The sequence below is a fragment of the Diceros bicornis genome, chromosome X (genome assembly GCF_020826845.1).
Source record: "Diceros bicornis minor isolate mBicDic1 chromosome X, mDicBic1.mat.cur, whole genome shotgun sequence".
Lineage (NCBI taxonomy): Eukaryota > Metazoa > Chordata > Mammalia > Perissodactyla > Rhinocerotidae > Diceros > Diceros bicornis.
In genome coordinates, this window is record NC_080781.1 from 16,931,208 (window position 1) to 16,955,320 (window position 24,113).

Genomic DNA, 24,113 nt, shown 5'->3' on the forward strand with positions numbered 1-24,113 from the left:
ACTGGATGAAATTTGACCTGCTACAGCTTTTTGCGAGACAATCTGGCAGCATCTATTAAAACTAAAAATATCCATGCCACTTGACCTAGTCATCCCTTTTTTTTTTTTTTTTGTGAGGAGATCAGCCCTGAGCTAACATCCGCCAATCTTCCTCTTTTTTTTGCTGAGGAAGACGGCCCTGGGCTAACATCGGTGCCCATCTTCCTCCACTTTATATGGGACGCCGCCACAGCATGGCTTACCAAGCAGTGCGTCGGTGCGCGCCCGGGATCCGAACCAGCGAACCCCGGGCCGCCGCAGCGGAGCGCGCGCACTTAACCGCTTGCACCACCGGGCCGGCCCCCCTAGTCATCCCTTTTCAGGGTATCCGACTCTTAGAAATTAAGAACAACAATTGTGAATACACACACACACACACACATTGCTTGTAGTGGCAAAAGATGGTTATCAGAGTAAATGCTCATCAATAGAGAATGATTGAATAAATTATGGTACATCCAGCCAATGGAATATTGTACAATCAGCTAAAAAAATGAATGCAAGTTATACCAGTTTACTTGGAAATTTCCAAATGGTATTTTTGAATGAGAAAAGCAAGATGCAGAAAAGCATGTATAATATAATCCCATCTTTCTAAAACAATGACCAAAATAATCCCTTAAATGTATATGTGCAGCTATGCGTGTGTGTAAGATATGAGGTTGGAGAAAATATGTATGGATAGAGACTAAATTGCTATCATGGATTATTTGGAAGCGGGATATATGCCAGAGAAGGGGGCAGGAGGGGGAGAGGAAAGCCAAGCTGAAGGGGAAAAGAAGAAAAAAAGACCACACCAAAAATTCAAATGTGTGTGGTATGATCACATTTATGCATTTTTGTAAAATTATATTTGTGAGTAGAAATGTAAAAAGGAAAAAATTTTAAATGTGAATACCAGATTTTTTTAAAAAAGGAAAGTTATAAGCTTAGGGCATAATTTGAAAACATTTTTGTAAGGTGAATTGTTGCCATGAAATTCTTCTCATTTTTCTCTTTTCCTTTTCTTCTTTCACTATGAGCCAAAGACCAGAAAAAAGTAGTAATACAAAAGTTTTAATTGAGTTCTAGTTATCATAAATTTTCCCTAAGGAAAGAGGATTATATTTGCCAGTGTGCCTTGAAATTTTCTACAGAGATGCCCTTTAGCAGAGAACAATAAATTCATATTTTGCATTTTGCTCTTTAATATATCCATGTTTGTGATAATATAAAAATATTTAAATTACTTAGTCAAATTATTTACTGTCCTTTTTGACTATCAGTTAGGGTCTTGCCTGGAAACAGATGGCACATCCAAACTGGGTAACTGAAGAGGGTTTGACAGAGGGACTACTTAACAGAAGCACCAAGCATCGGCAGCAATTAGGGAAACCAGGAAGGGATAGTGCATTATCCTGGAAGTAGTAATATCGAGAAGCTGTTATCACCTCTAGGGCCTGGAGGAGCAAGGGGAGAGAGTGACTGTCGGGACCCAGCCCTATGGAGTGGGCTGTCTGACAGTAGCTGTGGCCTTAAGCAGAGGGATTCAGCCAACCTGTAGAGATCCTGTGGAGACAGAGCTAATGGAATCAATACCCCAACCTCCTGCTCCTCCTGCCCTCTGATCTCCTGTTGATACTCCCCATTCTTCAAACCCAATTGGAAGCCAGAAGACAAGGGAGACCATTGATGCAGTCCACACAGGTCAGCCTCCAGGAGCACAGAGTTCAGCAGAGAGGGATGGAGAGTGGATCTGAAGGGGCAAAGATTTCATCACTCTTTTCCACAACCAATTTCTTCAGATAATTTGATGGTTGGTAAAGATGAATCATAATATTTAATCCATGGCTTCAATTATCCCATGAACTTGGCCTTATACTGATGGGAATCCATACATATATTTTTGTGTTTGTGTGAGCAAGATTAGCCCTGAGCTAACTGCTGTTGCCAATCCTCCTCTTTTTGCTGAGTAAGATTGTGCCTGGGCTAACATCCGTGCCCATTTTCCTCTACTTTATATGTGGGCCGCCTGCCATAGCATGGCTTGATAAGTGGTGCATAGATTTGTGCGCAGGATCGGAACTTGTGAACCCTGGGCCGCCGAAGCAGAGCACGTGAACTTAACCACTATGCCACTGGGCCGGCCCCGGGAATCCACATTTTAAAAGCTTAGCATGAAGCTATGTGACACTCACTATCATGTGACTTAATTAAATTAGATGCCACTCAAAACACAGAAGAGAAGCTCCTGAGTTTAAGACCCAGGACAAGTAAACTCTGATAGGAGTTGGCAAGGAGAATAGGGAAAGAAAAATTTAAGTTTTCTCAAGGAGGAAGGAAAATCTCAGGACTTAGGGGATGAGGTTCATAAGATAAATTTCGCTAATGTAACAATTTTGCCTAAAGTTGGTTATGTTCAGATGTATGTACTCTACATGTAGACCAAAGATCTTTTGTCCAGGAGTTAGAACACCTGGGTTCTGGATCCCTGCTACTACTTAGTTCTGGCACTTTGGGAAAATCATTTCTTTTCTCTGAGCTTGCTTCATTCTCCATATGAGAAGAGGGTAGGTCTAAAGATCTAAGCTTCCATTCAGTTCTACATTGTATGATGCTGTTATTTCACCCAAGCAGAAATCTTGCGAATGACTTGATAAAACCTTAAAGCTGAGTTAGAAAAACAGTTCAGAACATTCAGAACAAGAGTATAATTAAAATTATGATTTTAAGGTGCAGCCTCTATGGAAAACGGTATGGAGATTCCTCAAAAAATTAAAAATAGAAATACCCTATGATCCAGCTATCCCACTACTGGGAATCTATCCAATGAACCTGAAATCAACAATCCAAAGAGGCTTATGCACCCCTATGTTCATTGCAGCATTATTCACTATAGCCAAGAAGTGGAAGCAACCCAAGCGTCCCTCGACTGATGATTGGATCAAGAAGATGTGGTATATATATACAATGGAATACTACTCAGCCAAAATAAAAGACAAAATCGTCCCATTTGCAACAACATGGATGGACCTGGAGGGTATTATGTTAAGTGAAATAAGCCAGAAAGAGAAAGACAAACACCATATGATCTCACTCATATGTGGAATATAAACCAACACATGGACAGAGAAAACTGTATTGTGGTTACCAGGGGCAATGGGGGTAGGGAGTGGGCACAAGGGGTGAAGGGAGACATGTATATGGTGATTGACAAACAAAAATATACAACCCAAGTTTCACACTGATATAAACTATTAAGATATCAATAAAAAATTATGATTTCAAGCATCTTCTAATTTTAGCCTTAGGATACCTCATCACAGAATTCACTGGGTCACTAAGAGACAATAAACCTCCCTGTTCGATGAACACTAAGTTCAAAGCTTTATATCCTTAGGGAACACTATCATTGGATAAAGACAATAGAGTACTTTAGAAAGAGGTAGTGAAAAAGTAGAGAATAATTGTTTCAGTACATTGTATTATAGCTGAAAACCATTGAATAATCTACATCCTACTTTTTGTAATATCACACAGAAATCTCAGAAGAACAACACTGATAAGAATGTAAAAGAAATGGAAAAAAAATACAAAGATGGAACCATGATATACTATGGCCTATTGCATCCCTTCCTACTTAGCAAAGGGAGTGCCTATCTCAAGGCTACCCCTGTATTACATGAATGGGTATAAAATTAGTAGTAACATTCCTGTGGTATGCTAAGAAATTGGCAATGGTTGTCACAGTTTGACTTTTTATTTCTTTACGTCTTATTTTCATATGTATGTATGTTCTTGGAGCATTTTTATAAATTCATTCTCTCTTGATCTCATGATTGGAGGGAAAAACTGATATCTATAGAGATTTTTGGTGATGGTACTTGCTACCCAGAATATCTCTTAATTTTAGAGCAACATTGATTTAGGTCTACTTGATTAACTCATATCAACGATAAAAAAAGGAGAGGGTCCCCCATACAGGGAAAAAGTGGAAGAAACATAATTTGTCAAGATATGAAAATGGAACACTTTATTTTAGAGATACAAAGCCCTGGGAGTAGGCAATAATATCTAGAATCCTAGAAAGCCAATATTCTATGATAGTCAATGTTGTATGGAGGAAGATGTTCTATGATAGACTATGCCATAGGTCATTAGTCAATGTTATATGGGGGAAGATTAAGAATGGCTAGAACCTGGGATTTGGCCCACCTGCTAGGAGCAGGGCAGTGGGTGTTGGGAAAACAGAGATCAAGTTTGGCAGATAAAGTACAGCATCCAAAGGAGGTGGTAAAAACATGTTGTAATTCCAGGCAAGCAACCAGCACTAGGAGTTTAAGGGAAGATACCTGGGAGTTCTAATGAATGAGTAGAATGCATTTAGAAGCAAGCTGGGGAGGGGAGAAGTGGATGAATCCAGGTAGACAGGCAGTTAGGGTAAGCAGGCAGTAGGGCTGCCTGCTGGAGTTTTGGAACAGGACTGTGTTAGTCTTCTAGGGCTGCCATAACAAAGCGTCACAAACTGGGAGGTTTAAACAACAGAAACTTACTGTCTCACAGTTCTGGAGGCTAGGAATCCAAAATCAAGGTGTCGGCTGGGTTTCTTCTGAGGGCCGTGGGGGAAGGATGTTTTCTAGGCCTCTCTCTGAGGCTTGTAGATGGCTGTCATCTCCCTGTGTTTCTTCACATTGTCTTCCCTCTATGCTGTCTCTGTGTCCAAATTTCCCCTTTTCATAAGGACACTAGTCATATTGGATTAGGGCCTGCCCCAATGACCTCATTTTAGCTTGATTATCTCTGTAAAGATCCTATGTCCCAAATAAGGTCACCTTCAGAGGTACTGAGGGTCAGGACTTCAACATGAATCTTGGGAAAGGACAAAAATCAACCCATAACAAGGACTGATGAGCACGAGACAAAGCTCTAGTGCCAGAAGGGATTGGGGGATGAGACTGATTACTAAGATAGGAATTCAGATGCAGAGACCAAGACAGAATGTGGATACTAGAGCTGGGCACATGGTAGGCAGAGTCCTGGAAATGAGATAATTGCCAGAACTGGAGTCTGGGACCAAGGCTGAAGGATGATAAGGTACCTGAATTGAAATACAAGAACTACTGAAGGATAGGCTAGAATTGGCTGTTTAAGCCTGTGTGCACAGTCAAGAGGAGGTCTCAACTTCTGGGAGAGGGAGCACAGCAAAAACTGAGACTCCATGGGGCTCCATGAAGAATTGGAAAATTCCATGGGAAATGGAAAATTGAAGCGGGAGGCATTAACCCAGTATACACTCTAGTGAAGCTTGTATAGGGAAGTTTTGCCAAGATTGCCTGCTCCCCCTCTCTGCCCAAATGGGTGTAGCCAGAAACTGATTATCTTTGCTCCTAATTTCCTCAAAATTGGAGTGTGCTAATCTTAGGTTCTCAAAGCATGTCAAGGACAGGTACTTGAAGCCACAGGATAGATATGGTTCATATTCCTAGAGCATCACTTTAACTTGGAGATTATAATGGAATTAGATGCAAAGTTAGTGTGAAGTTTTATAATAAATTGTGAGAGTTGAGAAAAACTTTATGCTGGCAGAGGTCTCACCCATGTCTCCTTGACGCTTACCATTCCTGTACAAGCCAATTGGTGTCTTACTGCAAACACTTGTGACTCTCTCTTGGTCAGAGTAGCAGACAGTTAACAATCCTAGGAACTGTCCTTAGCTAATGATGAATGGGAGTTGGAATTTAAATACCCCACCTTCCTTGACCTTGGGCAGGGGTGGGCCAGTGAGGAGGAAGGAGGAAACTTTGACTTATGTTCTACACTGTCTCCCCAAATTTCCCCAGTGGGATTGAGCCCCATGTTCACAGAGGTAACCTGCTCATTAATGCACCCTGGATTGGCCCCCTTCCCTTCCTGACTCACTTCCTCCCCTCTCCCATTGGTGCTTTTTGGGATTACCTCCCAAATAAACCGCTCAACTGCTAGTCTCCAGGTCTGCTTCTGGGGTAGCCTGCCCAAGACATTGAGTCTGGTCTGAACCAGGCGCGCAGACTCTAGGGTGGGTGGGGTGACGGTGGAGTTTTAAGAATTTATATCCCTGTGCCTTTAAAGGAAATTTGCTGGTAAATTAAGAAACACTGGCTTAAGAGACTTAATCATATGGTACTTGAAACAGTTAAACCAGTGGCCCTCAACCTTTTTTCTTCCCCTAACTCTTCTGTGAGGTTCCACATTATCTTAAACAGTTGAGGTGAGCTCTGACAAAAGCTCTGTAGGTTATTCTCCTTTTATTACCCTCCAAATACAGAAACCTAAAAGTAGCAAGAACCCAAAAGCAACACACCAGCCCACACTGAACCCCAGGGCACTAGGAATGCACCACAGATCACTGAGGAATCACCATCGTGATTCCCTGAGAACCAGCTTCATTCTGTCTAGTGCCATTTACCTTTTATTTGAAAGGTATGTGTATAAAAAAGTGCTGGTGGATTTCTGTGTTGTTAGAAATGATTCTTTTTCTTTTGGCTCTTATTTAAAAATTAAAATTACAACAGAATCTCCCAGGACTCCCTATTGTTGCCTAATAAAACACATTTAGTAACAGAGGTGTCCCTTGACTTGAGCTCAAATAGCACAAAATGGTAAGTGTGAATTATTCTATTATCCTCCACCCTGCTCATGCTTTATTGCTTAATAACAGTGTAAGCAAGCCACCTAAGAAATGATTACAGTATCATGCTAAAGAGGTGGCACATCAGTTGCTGCTGCTTCTACCAATGTTGCTCTGTGATCTACGCACTTAATTTTTATTTCAATCTTCTTTCATTATTTCTGTAAACAAATTTTGGTAGCAAATAAAGGAATATAATAAATGAAACAATAAACAACTTGCTCTTGGAGTAAATTGAATGCTAGTAGAGGCATGCTACTATTGTTAATTTAGCTAAAATGTTTATAGTTTACCATCATTCTTTATTAAAAAGCACAGTAAAAAACAAAAAAGCACAGTGATATTAAACTGTACCAAATTAGTCTTCCTGCCCCTCGAAGGATTCCTTAAAATAAACAAGCAGTTTTGTTTGAAAAAAAAAATTTTAAATAACAGTAGTTGAATTGCTAAGAAAGAGCCATCCAAAATGGATCTACTGGGATGCTGGAATGTTCTCTATTTAATTTTGTTTGTTTGTACCCCTGTTTCTATGCAAGAATATGGAATCATAATTAAGGTATTCCCAAGGAAATGAACATAATTATTGATTTGCAATGTTATTTATGGAGAAGCCACTAGCAAGATGCATTCATGTGTAGGGTTTACTTTTGTCTTGATTAGAAAGCAACCTCATGAAATTAGTGCTATCATAAATGGATTATTCATCTCATTTGTTTACTGAAATACTGACTTTTTTGTGGATGTGGACCTGGACCTGAAGGGAATGATAGATCCTTTTCTTAATTTTTCTCTAAGTTTAGAGACTTACTCCAGTTTTAGAGATATTTTTTCCCCCTGCCAGAATGGAGTCTCTGGGCTCTGTGTTTCCATTTTTGTCCTCAGAAAAGCAGTATGTATATATTATAGGTAATTTTAGTAATACATTTATTATTTATAATCTTTAAAATATAGTTGTCTTTTCATAAGGGTTTATAGTGATTTTTTCTTGCAACTTGATCCAGACTCTGGGATCATGCAAAATAGCTCAAATTCTCTGTATTCTGAGATTGAAAAAAAGGCCGGTAATACATTTGTAATAAGTGGGATGCATGTGACATTAAAACCACAGGATTATAATTGTCCTCCTATGACTACTTTGATTTATTTAGGACGTTTATTAAAGGTCAGAGAGATGGCCACTTCTAGGTGTTAATGGAACCAATGCTGACTTGAAATTCAAAAGAAATTTGAATATTGCAATGATATCATATCCTTTCTGCAGTAATATTGGCTTTCTCTCCCTCCTCCCTATTTTGTCCTGACTTTTGATTGTAAAAACAATATTATAACATTTGAGAATGTTAGGAGAAAAGAAACAAAATTTCTAATACTACTACTATCATTTCTATTTATTGCCTCCTATCCTTTGCCCATACACATTTATATTTTTAAACATAGTAGCAATCATAGTATATACACAATATTGTATTCTGCTTTTTCATTGACGACTGTCTTTGGAAAAGAGATCTGGAATTTCTATAAGGAGATTGCAAAATAGGACTAAGGAAGCTATGTCACTCTAGCTGAAAAAAGAGAGAGAGAGAGAGAACGTGTTGATTGTGTCAAGCTTTTCAAAAGTGATGCATTTACCTTAGATTGTCTTAACTAGAGATTTGAACCCAACTATCTTGGGTTGGAAAAGGGTATGGAATGCAATTAAACTAAAATTTGTGAATGAAAGTAGAGCAGCATTTGCTTTCTGCCAGATTGCTAATTAAATGCCACAGAAGACTTGCATATTTAATTTTAGCCATGTAAAGAATGTGCAATAGTTGGTAGGCAAGAGTTTTGGCCAGGAAAGAAATGACTATATTTTTAGATCATTTTGCTACCCCTGTTAATTTATTATCCTCTGATGTAGCTGAAGTTTAGAAATGGAAAAGTTCCTTCATTTGATCCAGAGTTAGGGTTTTGCCAGGCGAAAGGGCAAGGAGCCTGAGGGTATTGGCAAAAAAATGGTTGAAAAGATGTGCCATGAGTTCTAGACAGAAGAGGGAAGGAGACAGAGACAGGAGAAGGCTGATAGATGAAGACAAAGTGGGAGATGTCAAGGAGCCCGAGGTCTCTGTAATAAGAACAGACATAATGGTAAAAATAGAGCCAGAGAACTGGAAGAATGGAGGATTGCGTTCAGCAGGTTTATTAAGACTGAAATAAAATCTGAAATGCAAGTGAGCTGGCCCAGTTAAAAAGGTTTTTTTTTGTTTGTTTGTTTTGGTTTTTACATTGTAAAACATTAGGACCAGAACAGAGAACAAGGCACAGGAATTGAAATCCATTCATTAACTCATTCATACGTTAATTCAACAAATACCTTGCTAAGCCCCTCCTATGTGCCAGGCACTATTTTAGGGGCTGGGAATACAGCAGTGAATAAGGCAGAAAAATTTTTGATGCTTTGGAATTTATACTCTAATGGAGGAGTCGGACACTTAAATAAATATAATATCAAATTGTAATAAGAAAAATAAATTATAGCAAGGGCATGGAGGCATGGGGGCTGGGGAGCTATTTTACACATGATGGTCAGAGAAGTGAAGAGGGGAGAGAGGAGGGGGAACATGAAGGACATGAGGGAGGAAGCCAAGCAGACATGGGGGGCGGCATTCTAGGCATAAGAACAGCAAATGCGAAGGCCTGGAGAGAGGAATGTGCTTGGCAGGCCTGTCCCTAATATTTGAGAAGCCCAGGGCAAGAGTACAAATGGAGGCCCATGAACTCAATGTCTAGACGTTAAAAGTTATAAAACATATTCTGTCATCCAAACTTGACTAATGTACCTCAATATTGGCCCGGAAGGTCAGGTTTAGATTTAGAATTCTCAGACTCAGAGTTCTGTACCAGAACCTGGTGGAAGAGGGTGAGCCAGCCTCTGGCTTCCGGTCCCAGCCAGAGGTCAATCCCCCTTTGTCTTCCCACCCCGGGATCCTCCCATCCACAAGGGGTCTTGCACAATGTGAGTGGACACCCTTGCCTGCATGTCCAAGCTCTGTCCGCACAGCCCCAAACAGCTGCCCTCTGATGGCTTATTGGAACTAGGGATATGCACAGTCATGACACAGTCTGTTCTTGGGAAGTTGAACAGGGAAAGGGCCCATGCTGGCTCTGGAAGCCAGCTCTTAGCCATTTGGGCAGCGTATTCTGGGGTCCTGGGTACCCAGAATGTGGTCCAGATGAGGCACAGGCTCTGACTCCGCCTGTGGGGAAAGATGTGGCTGGGGGAGGGTCAGAGCAAGACCCTCAAAATCAGGAGGCCCAGGGCAGTGGCCCCTTTTGCCAGGACCTAAGGGTAGCACTTTTGCTCGTCACGCTTGAGGAGGAACAAGGAGGCTCTTCCGTATATCCTCAGGATTTGAACTGTGATGATGGAGGAGATATGAAACTTCCGTTCTGTGGAGGGTCTATAAAAAGTAAAGGAAGGAAGAAAAGGAAACCAGAACGTATGGAGCATCTGTGCTGAGCCCGGCTGTGTGAAATATGCTTTTCCTTGTGTGATCTAATTTAATCTGCCAACTAACCCCGGGAAGTAGTCTTCATCCTCTCCTGCGTACAGTTAAGAAAATAAACCCAGCGAGGTCACTTCCTTGTCCAGAGTGACACAGCCAGTGAGCCATGGAGCAGAGGCTCAAACCCAGGGCTTTGGCTAATTCTAAAGCCCATATTCTTTTCACCACACCAGATCGCCTATAAAAGATAGCCTCAAAGAAAGACTTCATCTGTAATGAGAGTGAAGAGCAATAAAGAAAGTAAAATCCTATACTGTTCAGAGAGGAAAATGACTGCAGGGGTCCTTAATCCAGGGCTGGTTCCTATCCTGAGGTCCCTAGAGCTCCCAGAAATCCATGAGGATAACATATGTGAAGTTATGGTCTTTAGTTATTTTTTTAAATTGAGGTAAAATTTATATATGGTGAAATGCACAGATCTTATATGTACAATTTGAAGAGCTCTGTTTCACAAATGCAAACACCCATGTAACCACCACCCCAATCAAGATATTTCCTCCAGATATGTCCTTCATCTCAGAAATTTCCCTCTGGCTCTTTCCAGGCAAACTCCTCCCACGATAGGTAACTGCCATTCTGATTTCTATGTTTCTATATTTGCCTGGTTTAGAACTTCATGTAAATAGAATCATGCAGTATGTATTCTTTTCATTTTGCTTCTTTTGCTCAGTATGTTTTTTGAGATTTATCCATATTATGAGATAAAAGGAGTTCTCTCCTTTTTATTGTTAAGTATTCCGTTGTATGACTATACCACCATTTGTTAATCCTTTCACTTGTTGGTGGGCATTTGGGCTGCTTTCTATTTTGGGCTTTTATGAATAAAGCTATTACAAACATTCTTGTACATGTCTTTTTGTGAGTGTATGTATTCATTTATCTTGGGCCTGTACCTAGGAGGGGAATTGCTGGGTCATGCGGGAGGTGTAGATTTCACTTTTTAAGAAACTTCCACACTTTTCCAAGGTGGTTACATCATTTTACACCCCCAGCAGTAATGTATAAGAGTTTCAGTTGATAAGCTTATTTTTAATTTAAAATATTTAATTTTGAAATATTTCAAATATAAAAGAGAAAGAACAATATTAATAAATGACAGCCTTGTATCTACCACTCAGATTTAACACACTAACAATTTCCTGTATTTGCTTCAGATATTAATAAATGAAATATTACAGATGCACTCAAAGGCTCTCTCCCCATCCCCTTCCTTTTCCTCCTCCCTGGAAATTAGCATCATCCTGAAGTTGGTGTGTATCTTCCCACCTCTGTCTATTTTTAAGTATATGACATAGTATATGAACCATTTTTAATATTTCACTAAGTCTAACAAAGATGGCATATATTCTTGTGATAAGTCTGGGCACAGTGTTTGAAACAGCAGGCATCTTAACAAATATGTAAATTTAATGCTTAAAAATTTTTATTTCCTGTTCATTGTTGTTGTTTATTGATTTTAATACATATATTAATTAGGTTGTTTATACCTGCAATTAATAGAAAATAGGGACTATTAATTTTATTTTAAAAGGCAGTTTACAAGGCAGATGAAAATCCTTCAAAGCTTTGAATTTTTGAAGGGAAAAGTAACGAGGAAGTTCTTGGCGGTTGCGCTGGTGGGAACTGCAAAGCTAATACAACCCTCCCATATTACAGATAAGGAAACTGAGTCGCATACCTGTTGTGACTTGCTAGGTATTTTACAGCTAAAGAATGCCAGGCCAGTACCAGAACCAGGTCTTCTGATGTCCATTCTAGAATTCTCTTGACCACACCATGCAGCTTCCACATCACTGAAGGTGATCCAAGATAGAGAAGGAAGAAAGGAGAGAAGAAAATGTGCTGTGGAGGTGGGAGGAAGGAAAAAATTCATAAAAACAAGACGGCAGAAATGTGGTATTTTAAGGAAGAGGTTTGCCCTTCATCTGAATGATTCTTGGATTTTGGTGTATATTTTTGGTAGCAGTATGCGGTGAGTCACTAACAAAGAGCTTAAGACAGATGAGTTAACATAAATGGACCAAAATAAGCTGCGGTCTCCAGGCTGAGCAGCTGTTGGACAAACCTGCCAATATTTTATTTCCCAGAGACACTTGCAGCAGATTAAAGTGAGCAGGCAGTGAGTGCGCATTAGAAAATTCCACACCGTTCAGAGTTCCTGCGCCTGAGATGTGGCTATCCAGGGCAGAGGGGAGAACCCTCAGCTCTTGACTGAAACTCCACTTTGTGGAAGAGGGTAGACAGGGCTGCAGGCCGCAGCAGGGTGAGCTAGTGGAGGGATAACGCAGAGGCACAGGAATCAGAACGGCTTGAGTTTTCAGCCCTGATGGTGCAACTAGTTGTGTAACTGAGGGGGACTCCTTTAGCTTTTCTGTGGCAGTTTTTCATCTTCTGAGTGAGAGGCTTGGATTGGATGACCTCGTAAGTCCCTTCCAGTTTAAAAATGTATAGTTCACATTTATTGAGCACTTACTCTGTGCCAGGCACCTTGCTTTACACATGGATTTTTCCCCTCTATTAAACCTTCCAGGTTGTTTCAACAGTAGTCCCATTTTGAGGATAAAGAAACTGAGGCTTAAAGAGGACAAGAGACCTACCTGAAGTCATATAGTGAGCAATGGCGGAGCCTGGACTCAAATCTGAGACTGTCTCAGAAATCTGTCTTCTTCAACACTATTCTGTGTTGTTCCTTTTCCCTAAGCAGGAAATTACGAATGAGTTGCCTTCACACTCTCCTCCCTCTCCACGGCTTTATGTCTGTTTCTAATAGTTATGCTTCAATTGCCCTGCAGTGGATTTTCAGATCCTAATTGGAGCCCTTCACGGCAGCCACATACTACACTGCGGGTGAAAGGCGTTAAAGATAGTAAATCAAATTCAGGACACACACCTCACCCAGAACAGAAATAGTGCTGAGCAGGGCACAGCAGGACCATTTGATTTACAGGATCATCGTTGTCTTGAATATTTTGTACATTCTCTCCAGTGGACACTCTGTACTTGGTGTTCCTGCTGATGTCACTGGCAGAGATGTCTCATGAGGAGACACTCTGAAAAGCCACTTCAGTAACCTCCTCTATCCTGATTTAATGTGATATGGCCATGGCAACGGCTGTGATAGTGGCGGCTCCTTTGTTGCCTTTGATAAATGACACACCATTTAAGCACCTTCTTGCACTGCCTCTCTTCCAATGAAGACATCAGACATAGGAAGAGCATCCCTCTCCAATACAAAATAAAATAAATGATCTCCAAGTTTGTGGGCAATTTTATCTAACTTCTGTTCAAGATCGACCTTTAGATGGTGACTGACAATCCTGATTTTAAAGTCTGTTGGGATATTTATGATTGAGATCACACTTTCTGTAGTTCTTTCTTTGATGTCTACACATACAGAAATGGAGAAGCGAAGCAATAGCTAATCATTCAAACCAAAAAAAGCACTGCTGCTTATATTTATTTGGATGTTTTAAGACACAGAAACTTTGAGCTTCTAAGTCAAAAGGCAAATAGTAAAATATGGCAGATTGCATTAATGACCTTGATTCTTCACCTCTTCCTATATCCACATCCTTTACCACATGACCTGGGAATTTCTTTTGCTAAAGGGGCGGAGTCTATTTTCCCTCCCCTTGAATCTGGATTGGCCTTCTAACTTTTGGTCAATAGAATGTGGTGGAAGTGATGGTGGGTCAGTTACAAGTCTAGGCCTTAAGAGATCTTGAGTGTTTTCATTTGCTTGCTCTTCTGCGTTTGCCGTGAGAACATGCCCTGATTATCCTGCTGGAAAATGGGATGTGAGGAACAGAGCTGAGGTGCCCCAATCATTGCAGCTGAGGTTATCCTAGATCAGCTGAGCTACAGCCGACTGCAAACCTATGAGTGAGTCCAATTGAGATCAGAAGTACTGCCCAGTCTAAATTGCCAACCCACAGGTTTGTGAACTAAATAAATGCTTATTGTTTGAAGCCATTGAGTCTTAGGGTGTTTTGTTATACAGTATTATGTGGCAACTGATAACTGATACAGAAAGTGAGACTTTAGTCGTCAGGAAAACATCCAGGAAGTACCTAAGGATTGGAGGACTACAGGGAGTAGCAAAAATCAAACTGAAATTTAACACAAATTTGAAGTCTTTCCAAATCAGCACAGTTATGGATCCCCCTCCAATAGTCATTCCGCATGCATACACTGAGTCTATCATTGGTAAGACACTATGCTAGGTAGACTGTCAAGTGAATGAGAGCCCAAGAAAAGCAAAAGAAATGATAGACATGATCCAGAGAGGCTGGCCATGGGAATGAAGGTGGTCAAATGGCTTCATGTCATATTTAGGATGGTGGAGAGGGTGAATTTGAGGCTCTGGCTGTGGGACAGGAGGGTAAAGGAGAAGAACAATGACAACAGGATGAAGTTAAAAGCCTAGATAAAGATGAAGATATTGGATCTCAGTTATGGAAGGAAATACCTATATTAGATATGTGTATGTGTGATTAAGTATTTAAATGGAAAATAGGTAAAATTAAGAGAGCATAGCAATGCTGTCAGTATACTCTCGGTCTGCAACTATCCAGTTTAAGGGGCTCTGGACAATTTCCAGCTGCCAGTATCTGCATCCCTGTACCTGAAGGCTTTTTCCAGAATTCTGGAAGGTCATTTTACAGGCCAGAAGTGCCAGGAAATTAACGTTTACTTCCCCACTCCCAACATGCCATCAGCAATCCTCAACATGGCAGTTGGTAAATAGTCCAGCTGTCTTGGCTCTTGGATGGGATGATTTTGAAGCACGTATTTTATACCCTTCCCATCACTTGCCCACAGAATTAAGCTCCCACCACCTATTGTGGCAGCTGGCTTAACAACACACCCTTTATCTGCTGCCTTCTCTTCCTTTCCCTGTCTCACTTCCCCACTCACTCCAAGGCCACTAGCCTCCTTTCTGCTCATCTTCCTGCTTGAGGGCCTTTGTAGTTGCTGTTCTCTCTGCCTGAACTGCTCTTCCCCTGACACGTACACGACTGACTTCTTGTCATTCAGGTCTCAGGCTCAATTTCACCCTGTCAGAGAAGTTTTTCCTGGCCATGAAATCTAACGTAGCTTCATCATCTGATCTTAATTCTCGATGACACTTTTATCACTATCAGATGTTTTTCTTATTTATCTGTTAGCTTGTTTTCATGTTTTGGGCAGGAGCGTAACTTGGCACAATCCTCTTGGGAAGGTTGTTGGGCGGTATGTACCAAAGCCACCTATGACCCAGCAATTCCATTCCTAGGTATATATCCAAGTGGAATGAGTGCTTATGCCCATCAAAAGCCATATACAAGAATGTTTATTACAGCTTTATTCATAATAGCCAAAAACTGGGACCAAACCAAATATCCATCAATAAGAGAATGAATAAATAAATTGTGAAATATTCCATGGAATATTCTACAATGGAATACTACACAGCAATAAAAAGAATGAACTACTGGGGCCGGCCTGGTGGCGCAAACGGTTAAGTGCACGTGCTCTGCTGCTGCGGCCCGGGGTTCACCGGTTCGGATCCCGGGTGTGCACTGACACACTGCTTGTTAGGCCATGCTGTGGTGGCGTCCCATATAAAGTAGAGGAGGATGGGCATGGATGTTAGCCCAGGACCAGTCTTCCTCAGCAAAAAAGGGGAGGACTGGCATTGGATGTTAGCTCAGGGCTGGTCCTCCTGACAAAAAAAAAAAAAAGAATGAACTGATGCTACACACACCACATGGATGAATTTCGTAGAAATTATGATGAACAAAAGAAGCCAGGCACAAAAGAGAACATATTACATGATTCCATTTCTATGACATTCATGAACAGGCAAAACTAATCTATGGTGGCAGGAATCGGAATAGTAGTTACCTCTGGGCAGGAGGATATTGACTGAGAGGGGTCCTGTGGTGCTGGAAATACTCTATATCTTGCTATGGGTGGTCATTACACGGGTATATACATATGTAAAAGGTCATTGAGGTGTATACTTAATATCTGTGCACACTCTATGTATGTCATATATGAATAAAAATAAAGAAGTAGGTTCCATGAGAGTAAGGACATTTTCTGACTTGGGCACTATTGCCTGACACATAGTATGCCATCAGTAAGTACTTCTTGACTGAGCAAGTGAATGAAGGTGGATTTGCATTTAAAAAAAATTAAACCAAAAATTAAGTTGTCATTGAAAATCTATTCCATGTGCTGTATGTGGTAGAGGAATCAAAGGTGAATTCGCCTAATGAGAAATACACAGCTGATTGTATATAAAATGGCAGCCTGTAATAAATGCTATAAAAACAGATGCCAAATGAAGTGTTAGCAGAGCTAGAGAGAGAGAGATTTCAACTGCAGCTTTGGGGAAGTGAGATTTGATCTGGCCCTGGAAATATTTCTGTAGGTAGGGCGTACGACGAGTAGAGAGGAGACAAAGAAGGGGGTGGGTGTGAGTGGCAGGGAACAAAGACTCGGAGACAGGAAGCCCAGGGCACCTGCAGTGGCTGAAGTCAGGGCTGGAGAGTCATGGGGGCAGTGAACGACGAGTGTCTGTCAGGGCAGGTTGGTGCCCGCTCAGAAAGGGCCTGGGCTACTTTGCAAGGAGTTTGGCCTTCACTCTGCCTGTAGGGATGAAGTTTCAAGGTTTTAAAGCAGAAGAGTAATTTTGAAAGGAGAATTGTTATCCTTCCTAAATTAATATTCAAAAACATGTTCACTTACAGAAAAATCTGAAAAGCCAGTTCAACACAAAGGACACAAACCTGATATAATCACTGCTATCACTTTCTAACGTCAACTCTGAGATACTTTTTTAAAAAATTGAGATATAGTTCACATACTATACAATCTACCATTTTAATGTGTACAATTCAGCGGGTTTTAGTATATTGACAAGGTTGTGCAACCATCACCACTGTCTACTTCCAGAACATTTCATCACCTCGAAAAAACCCCCACACTCATTAGTAGTCACTCCCCATTCCCCCTTCTCCCCAACCTCTGGCAACCACTAATCTATTTTCTGTCTCTATGGATTTTCCCAGAGATACTTTTCTACGTGTATATGTGCAAACATATTTTTGCACATATTTTTTTGCTTCTCCCCTTACCCACACAAATGGATTTGTACATACTGCAAAGAAAGCTGTGTTGACTTGAACATATATCTTGACTCTTGACTCTTGGACATATCAGGTTGGTTTGTGAAAAATTAGTCTGGGTGGCAGGGCAAGGATGGATTGGAAAAAAGAGGTTGAGGACAGTGAGACTGCTTAGCAACGCCTGCAGTAGGGGAGGCAAGAAGTCATGGGGGCATGAACTAGGATGTTCGTGGTCTAGGGGATGCTGTGGAGTGCTTCCAAGACCCCCGCTTCAGGACTGAGGCACTCATTAGCCCAGCTGCAGGAAATGCTGGTGGCTGATGGATCTCAGCTGAGTCTCCTGGGCCTTGCCCTCACCTGAAGAGAGCTCATTAGCCCAAATCGCACTCTTTCTCTATGGCAGTTTACATCTAATGATTGGTCAATGTGGGGGGTGGTGGTTATAAAGGCCCAGACACTTTCTCCAATTTGGAAACTCTCTGAAGGGCCATCCCATCTCTAGAGGTCTCTAAAAGCTGAGGCTTTTATTGTGACTGTATTGCAGCCCAATTCCTCCCTCTGCCCAATCCTGCTTCCCTCACCCCTCCACGGGTGTTTTTCCTAATAAACTTCCTGCACTCGTATCTCTATCTCAGAGTCTGTTTTCCAAGGGACTCAACCTGTGGCAAATAATGAGGATGGAAATGGAGCTGGTGTATGTAGATGTCTTTGTGGAGCAATTGAGTGGATAGAACTTGGGGATCCATCAGAGATGTGAGGTGGGAAGGGTGGAAGAGTTAAACAGGAGCAAAACACACACACACACACACACACTCACACATATAATGTATAAAATTTATACATTAAATTTATATATACACACACATACATTGTTTCTATATATCTAAATACATAATACATCCTCAGGCACTTACTCAGTATCTTCTTTGTACCAGAAACAGTTCTGGAAGCTGAAGGTGCAAGATGAATTAGATCTGGTTCTTTTGTTCAGTGAATCCACAGTGTTTTGGGGCAGACAGAGACTAAACAACTAATTCTGATATAATTTGTTGCACACCATGGTAACTGATAGGGAAAAGTGATGAGGAAATACTAAGGGAGTGAAGATACTGCCAAGGTTTTAAGCTGAGGTGTCTTGAAAGATGGTAAAGCCATCATGTGACATGGAGAATGCAGATGAAGGAGATTGCAAGTAGAAAATAAATATCAAGGTTAATATGTCCTCCAAAGCATTGGAAATAGGGCTTTGGAACTCCTGAGAGAGGTTATGAATAGAAATATATATTTAGGTGATGTCTATATAGAAATGATAGTTAACGCCTTGGGAGTAGATGAGACTGTCAAGGGAGATCATGTAAGATGGAAACTTGAGAAAGATCTACAGCAGAGCTGACTAATGTCTGAACTCAGGCTGCCACTCCCTATGCCAACAGCCATGGCTGACATAGCTAATTGATCATACAGCCTCAGAATCCTTCTCAACACATGGCTTCAGGCAGCCATTACCAATAAATCTACTTACCATTCTTGGTTTCTTCTCAAAGTCTAGGTGTGATGACCAGGAACAGTTGTGGGCCTCCAAGGAAGAGTGAACCGCTCTGGTTACTAGGTGCAGAGAGAGCACCCAGGAAGGCAGGGGAAGTACTGGCAGGAGGCGGGTCCCAGAAGGAAGAGGAGTGTCTCAACAAGGAAATAATAACATTTGTCAAATGACTAAGTGGAGGACTTGAGGAGACAATGAGATTTGAAGTGGGAGGCCAGTGGTGATCTTATGGAGAGTGGTTTCACTAGTGGTTTGCAAGAGAAGTGAGATGAAGGAGGTTTGAGTAGAGAATGGGAAGTATTTCCAAATGCTTGTCTATAAATGGACTGCCTTGGACCCATCTGGGGAGCTTGTTGAAAATGCGTTTCTAGGACTCACCCCAGAACCATGGCCTCAGGCTGTACTCTGGCCTCCCAGGAGCACTTCTTTCGGGGTTATCTGTGTGGCAGAGAGGCTAGAAGCTGCTGATGTCCCTCTCACATGCATTTAGTATTCAGCACACACTGCTGGCATCATACACAAGCACATGTGACTCTCTGCCTGAGGACTTTCTCTGGCCACTGGAGCATGCTTGCCTGCTTTCCAGAAATGCCAGAGAGTTAATTTCCCAGGGAGCAGCCCTCAACCAATGAAGGACAGAAGTGGGTGGATAAATATCTCAGATTCCTCATCTCTCAGGTGGAACAACTTGGGGCTTGTTTTATACAGTTGCCCAGCAGTCTCCAGTAGGATTGAGCCTGAGGTGCCCAGAGATGCTCATTAACATATTCTGCATTGGCTTCCTTCCTTCTCTCTCACTTCTCTACTCTCCTATTGGTGTTCCAAGATCCTCTCTCACCTAAACTGTTAGCACCCGTATCTGTGGGGGAACCCAAAACTCACCATCTCATTTCCTCTTCCTGGGGATGTGCAAACAACTACATATTCCAGTGGCTCTTGTAGTCTGGTTGAGCCCATGTGACTAGGCTCTGACACAGGGGCAGAAGTGACGTACATCACCTCCAGGTCGGGACACGACTCCTGGTGTGATCCCTTCTCAATCTTTCCTTTCCATGGTGACTTCGGAGGTCATGTATTTAAGATGGCAGCATCACAAGATAGAAGTTGCCTGGATTCCTGAGTCACCAATTGAAGGGGACCTACTAAGGAGAGCTGTCCCCTTTGTACCTGATTATGACATGAATGAATGAGAAATAGAACTTGGCTATGTTAAATCACTGAAATTTTTTTGTTACAGCAGCTAGCATTAATTACGCTAATATATCTGCCTTCTTGGTGTTCCCTCATTCAATTCGCCAAAATTACTGCTCTCCATCTTCCTTTAAGAATTTCCATTCCCTCAGCGTGGCTAGCAACATGGCTGAAAATAGCCGTGTGTTAAAGGCAAGACATATGATTATCTGATTAAAGTGCACTTAATTATGAACAATAAGTACCAAATTAGCTCCCAAAAGATAGTTCTGTTTTCAAATGGATTCCTGACTGGTGGGATCTATGATGGAGATGTTCCTAAGTATTGGGGCCTTCTTGGTGTCTTTGCATAATCATTGGCACAGCCCACTCCCAGCTTTATCTGTGTTGTCCTGGAGAAAGAGGGGTCAGCCTCTTCTAAGAGATTGCTGACCTCTGACCTCTGGCCTCTGGAATAGAGTCCAAACTCCTTAACCTGGTGTTTCCAGTTGTCCCCGGTTGGTCCCAACCTACATTCCTACCCTGATCTTTGCCCCCGACCCCGCCCCAACAGGAAACCTCTCAAATCATGCTACTCACGACAGGGTGTGCTTTCCCACCTCCACACCTTGGCTTCACTGCACCCTCCACTTGGGGTGTCCTTTCCAGACCCACTCCCCACTCACAGGCCTGACTCAAATTCCATCTCCTCTCTAAGCCCTGAAATCCCACTGTGCCTTCCTTTTTGTCGCTACTACTCATCTGGTCTTCAGCATTTGTTGCTTATTATTATTTCTATCTCTTTATGTGTTTATATCCTCTCTTCTGAACTAGAAATGAACTGTTTAAAGAGAAAATTATGCCCATTTCTGTTTTTAATCCCTATAGCTTTTAACATAGTGCCAGAGATATGATTACTGAAGATAGATAGATGGTAGATAGATAGATAGAGAAATATAGCAAATTGAACTTCTTAAATATTACAAATGAAAAGTCTTGTTCACACATGATTTTCAAAAAACTTTTATTTGGAAATCATTTCAAACTTACAGAAAAGTTGCAAGAATAAAAATAGTATAAATAACGTCTGTAAACGTTTTACCTAGATTTACTTATTCACTTACTATAAACATTTTACCTCATTTCCTTTATATTACTCTATCTATCTATCTATCTATCTATCTATCTATCTATCTATCTATCTATCATTTTCTCTCCATACATACACACACACGTTTTTCTGAACCATTTGAGGGTAAGTTACATATATCACGAGACTTTACTCTTAAATACTTCAGTGTGTATTGCCTAAGAATAGGGATAGTTTCTTACCTAATTTAATACTGATACAACACATTTGTATCAATAATTTGTTCTCATTCCAGTTTTGTCATTTGACCCAATAATGTCCTCTATGGCATCTTTCCCCTCCTATACGGGATCCAGTATAGGGTCAGATGTCATGTCTCTTTAGCCTCCTTTAATCTGGAACATTTCCACAGCCTTTCTTTGTCTTTTATGATATTGCTATTTTTCAAGTTAACCCCTCTCTCCCTTTTTAAAGAATGTCAGAATTTAAAAAAATCTCAAAGGTTTGGCAGGCTATTTTATAGACATACATATCGATGGATGTGGAGTTTCTGAGTAGTGTCATAATCACTCCCAGTGCGAGACTTCAAACTCAAACCTCCTTTTAGTCTCATTCTGAACTTATAATCAACGGCAAGATTTTTAACGCTGCTATACAGGAACTTTTGACTTATTTTATTTACAATACCTTTCTCCTTATTTAAGTGGAGCTGGAGTAGAAGAGGAAATCACAAATCTCTTTCTCCCCCAGCTTCTGCTGGGCTGCAGGCTGCATGGGAGGAAAAGTCAATAGAGGAAGTGAGAGAGTAAACTGAGAAGTTGAAATCAAAGTGGTGGGCCGCTGAGTCTCGGCTGTGGTGCATCTCATCTCTGAAGTCAAAGCATTTTTACGGACGACATTCAACCATAGTTAAATAAAATCCCTATGCTGTGGAAAAGGAAGGCATTAGTAATTTCCGTTGTCTATGAGTGGAAACAGAGACACTGACAGGCGTAATGGCTTTTCTGCTTTGAGTCTGAGAGGCAGTGAGAAATCATGGAAAGAGACCTGATAAAGGAGTGAATCTGTTCAGGAGATTTGAATCTACTTATTACTGTTGCTGCCAAGTAGTTATGTAGCTCAGCAAGTCACATCCTCTCCGAGCTTTGGTATCATTATCTATAAAATGAGGGTTTGGAGTGGACCAGACTAGCTCTAAGTTTCCTTCAGTGATTCTAAAATTCAGTGATGATGAATCCCAGCACACATTCGGTGCACATCTATGGAGTGCCTACTGTGTGTTGAGCACTGGGTTAGGATGAGTAGCGCCTAATCTTTGTTCTCAAGGATCTCTCACCACGATAGTAGTGGTGGAGGGAAGGCATTTAAGCAAAGAATTGTGAGAAGGGCCACAATAGGGGCATGTTCAGGGTACAAGGATGTTACAAAGGAGACAGCAGCTTTCCCTGGGGAGAGGAAGTCTTCAAAGAGAAAGTGACAGTGGTTGTTGAACTGAGTCTTGAAGATGGGGACAGGGCATTCCAGGCAGAAGGTGCATGGCTGTTTGTGGACTGGACGTACTTTGGACTTGCTGGAACACAATGTGCCTGAGGTAAAGCGAGGGTAGTGAGGCCGGAACGGCAGCCAGGCAGGGCCCAGATGTAGGAAGGCCGCTTTACCAGGCAGAGAGGAGTTTGGAGGTGGGCCGAGACTCGAGGCAAGGAGATCATTGGGGAATCTATTGCAGGAGATAAAGGATAAAGGATAAAGGGTTGAGTGACCCTGGGGAGATGAAGGGTGATTGGATACATGTTTAGGAGAAAGAATTGAGAAGGCTCCCCATTGAGTGTGGGGGTGAGGAGGAGGGAGGACTGTCATAGGACGTCCATGTTTCTGATTTGTGCAATGGACTGGACTGTGGTGCTATCAACTAGAGTTGGAAGTCCCCAAAGAGGAGTAGGTTTGGGAGGTCTACAATGAGTGTAGTTTAGGATATGTTGACCTGCAGGTGTGCATGGGCGATTTCCAGCAGGAAATTGCATAAATGGATCTGGAGCTCGGGAGAAGTCTGGGCTGGAGACAGATTTGATGGTTAACATGTTATAAGTGTGAGGGATGTCACCCAGGGAAAGTGTAATTTTAGGAAAGGACTGTGATTGAGAGGGAAGAACAGGAGTTCTGTTGTCTTATTAGGTCTGGATTCTTATTTGCTGAGATCTTCTTAGCTGTATGATAGTGGACAAGTACCTTTGAACCTGTTTCTTCGTTTTTAACACTGACCCCAATTTGTAGACTTCTGAGAGTTTGAGATTGAAAAAAATCCAATTGATGGAACCTATAAGAGGAGCAGGAAGGGAAGCCTGGGAAACACTATTAAGCTGCTGCTTCTACAGGTATCAGGAGGAGCCACTTGGTAAATTACCCCTGCCCTTCCTCTCTCTTTTTTTTTGTTTTTTGTGTGTGTGAGGAAGATCAGCCCTGAGCTAACATCCATGCTAATCCTCCTCTTTTTGCTGAGGAAGACCAGCTCTGAGCTAACATCTGTTGCCAATCCTCCTCCTTTCCCCCCCCCCAAAGCCCCAGTAGATAGTTGTATGTCATAGCTGCACATCCTTCTAGTTGCTGTACGTGGGACGCGGCCTCAGCATGGCCGGAGAAGCGGTGCGTCGGTGCGCGCCCGGGATCCGAACCCGGGCCTCCAGTAGCGGAGCATGCGCACTTAACCGCTAAGCCACGGGGCCAGCCCCTCTCTTTCTTGCCATATTAATTTGTTGCCAGTTGCTTAATTTTGTGAGCCTTGGCTTCCTCCTCTGCAAAACAGAGACAACAACAACTCTTCTGGTTATATCAGAGAATTCTTTTGAGAATCAAGTGAGATAAGGTTTGTGTGAACACTGCAAATTGCGATATAAATGTTAGTTATTATCAAAATGACTGAAACAAAGAGACTTGCCCAATTCGTCAGCACTTTCTGTGCTGTTACCAT

At 41.6% G+C, this 24,113-nt stretch overlaps 1 long non-coding RNA gene across 1 annotated transcript; it reads right to left on the bottom strand.

Annotated features, from left to right (window-relative positions):
- Window positions 1-15,546: 15,546 nt before the first annotated feature.
- Window positions 15,547-18,968, bottom strand: LOC131400441 (uncharacterized). Its single transcript, XR_009217360.1, has 2 exons — window positions 18,868-18,968; window positions 15,547-15,934 (listed from the first exon to the last, which is right to left on the bottom strand). It is a non-coding gene; the product is annotated as an uncharacterized LOC131400441 (long non-coding RNA).
- Between the last annotated feature and the right edge of the window lie 5,145 nt (window positions 18,969-24,113).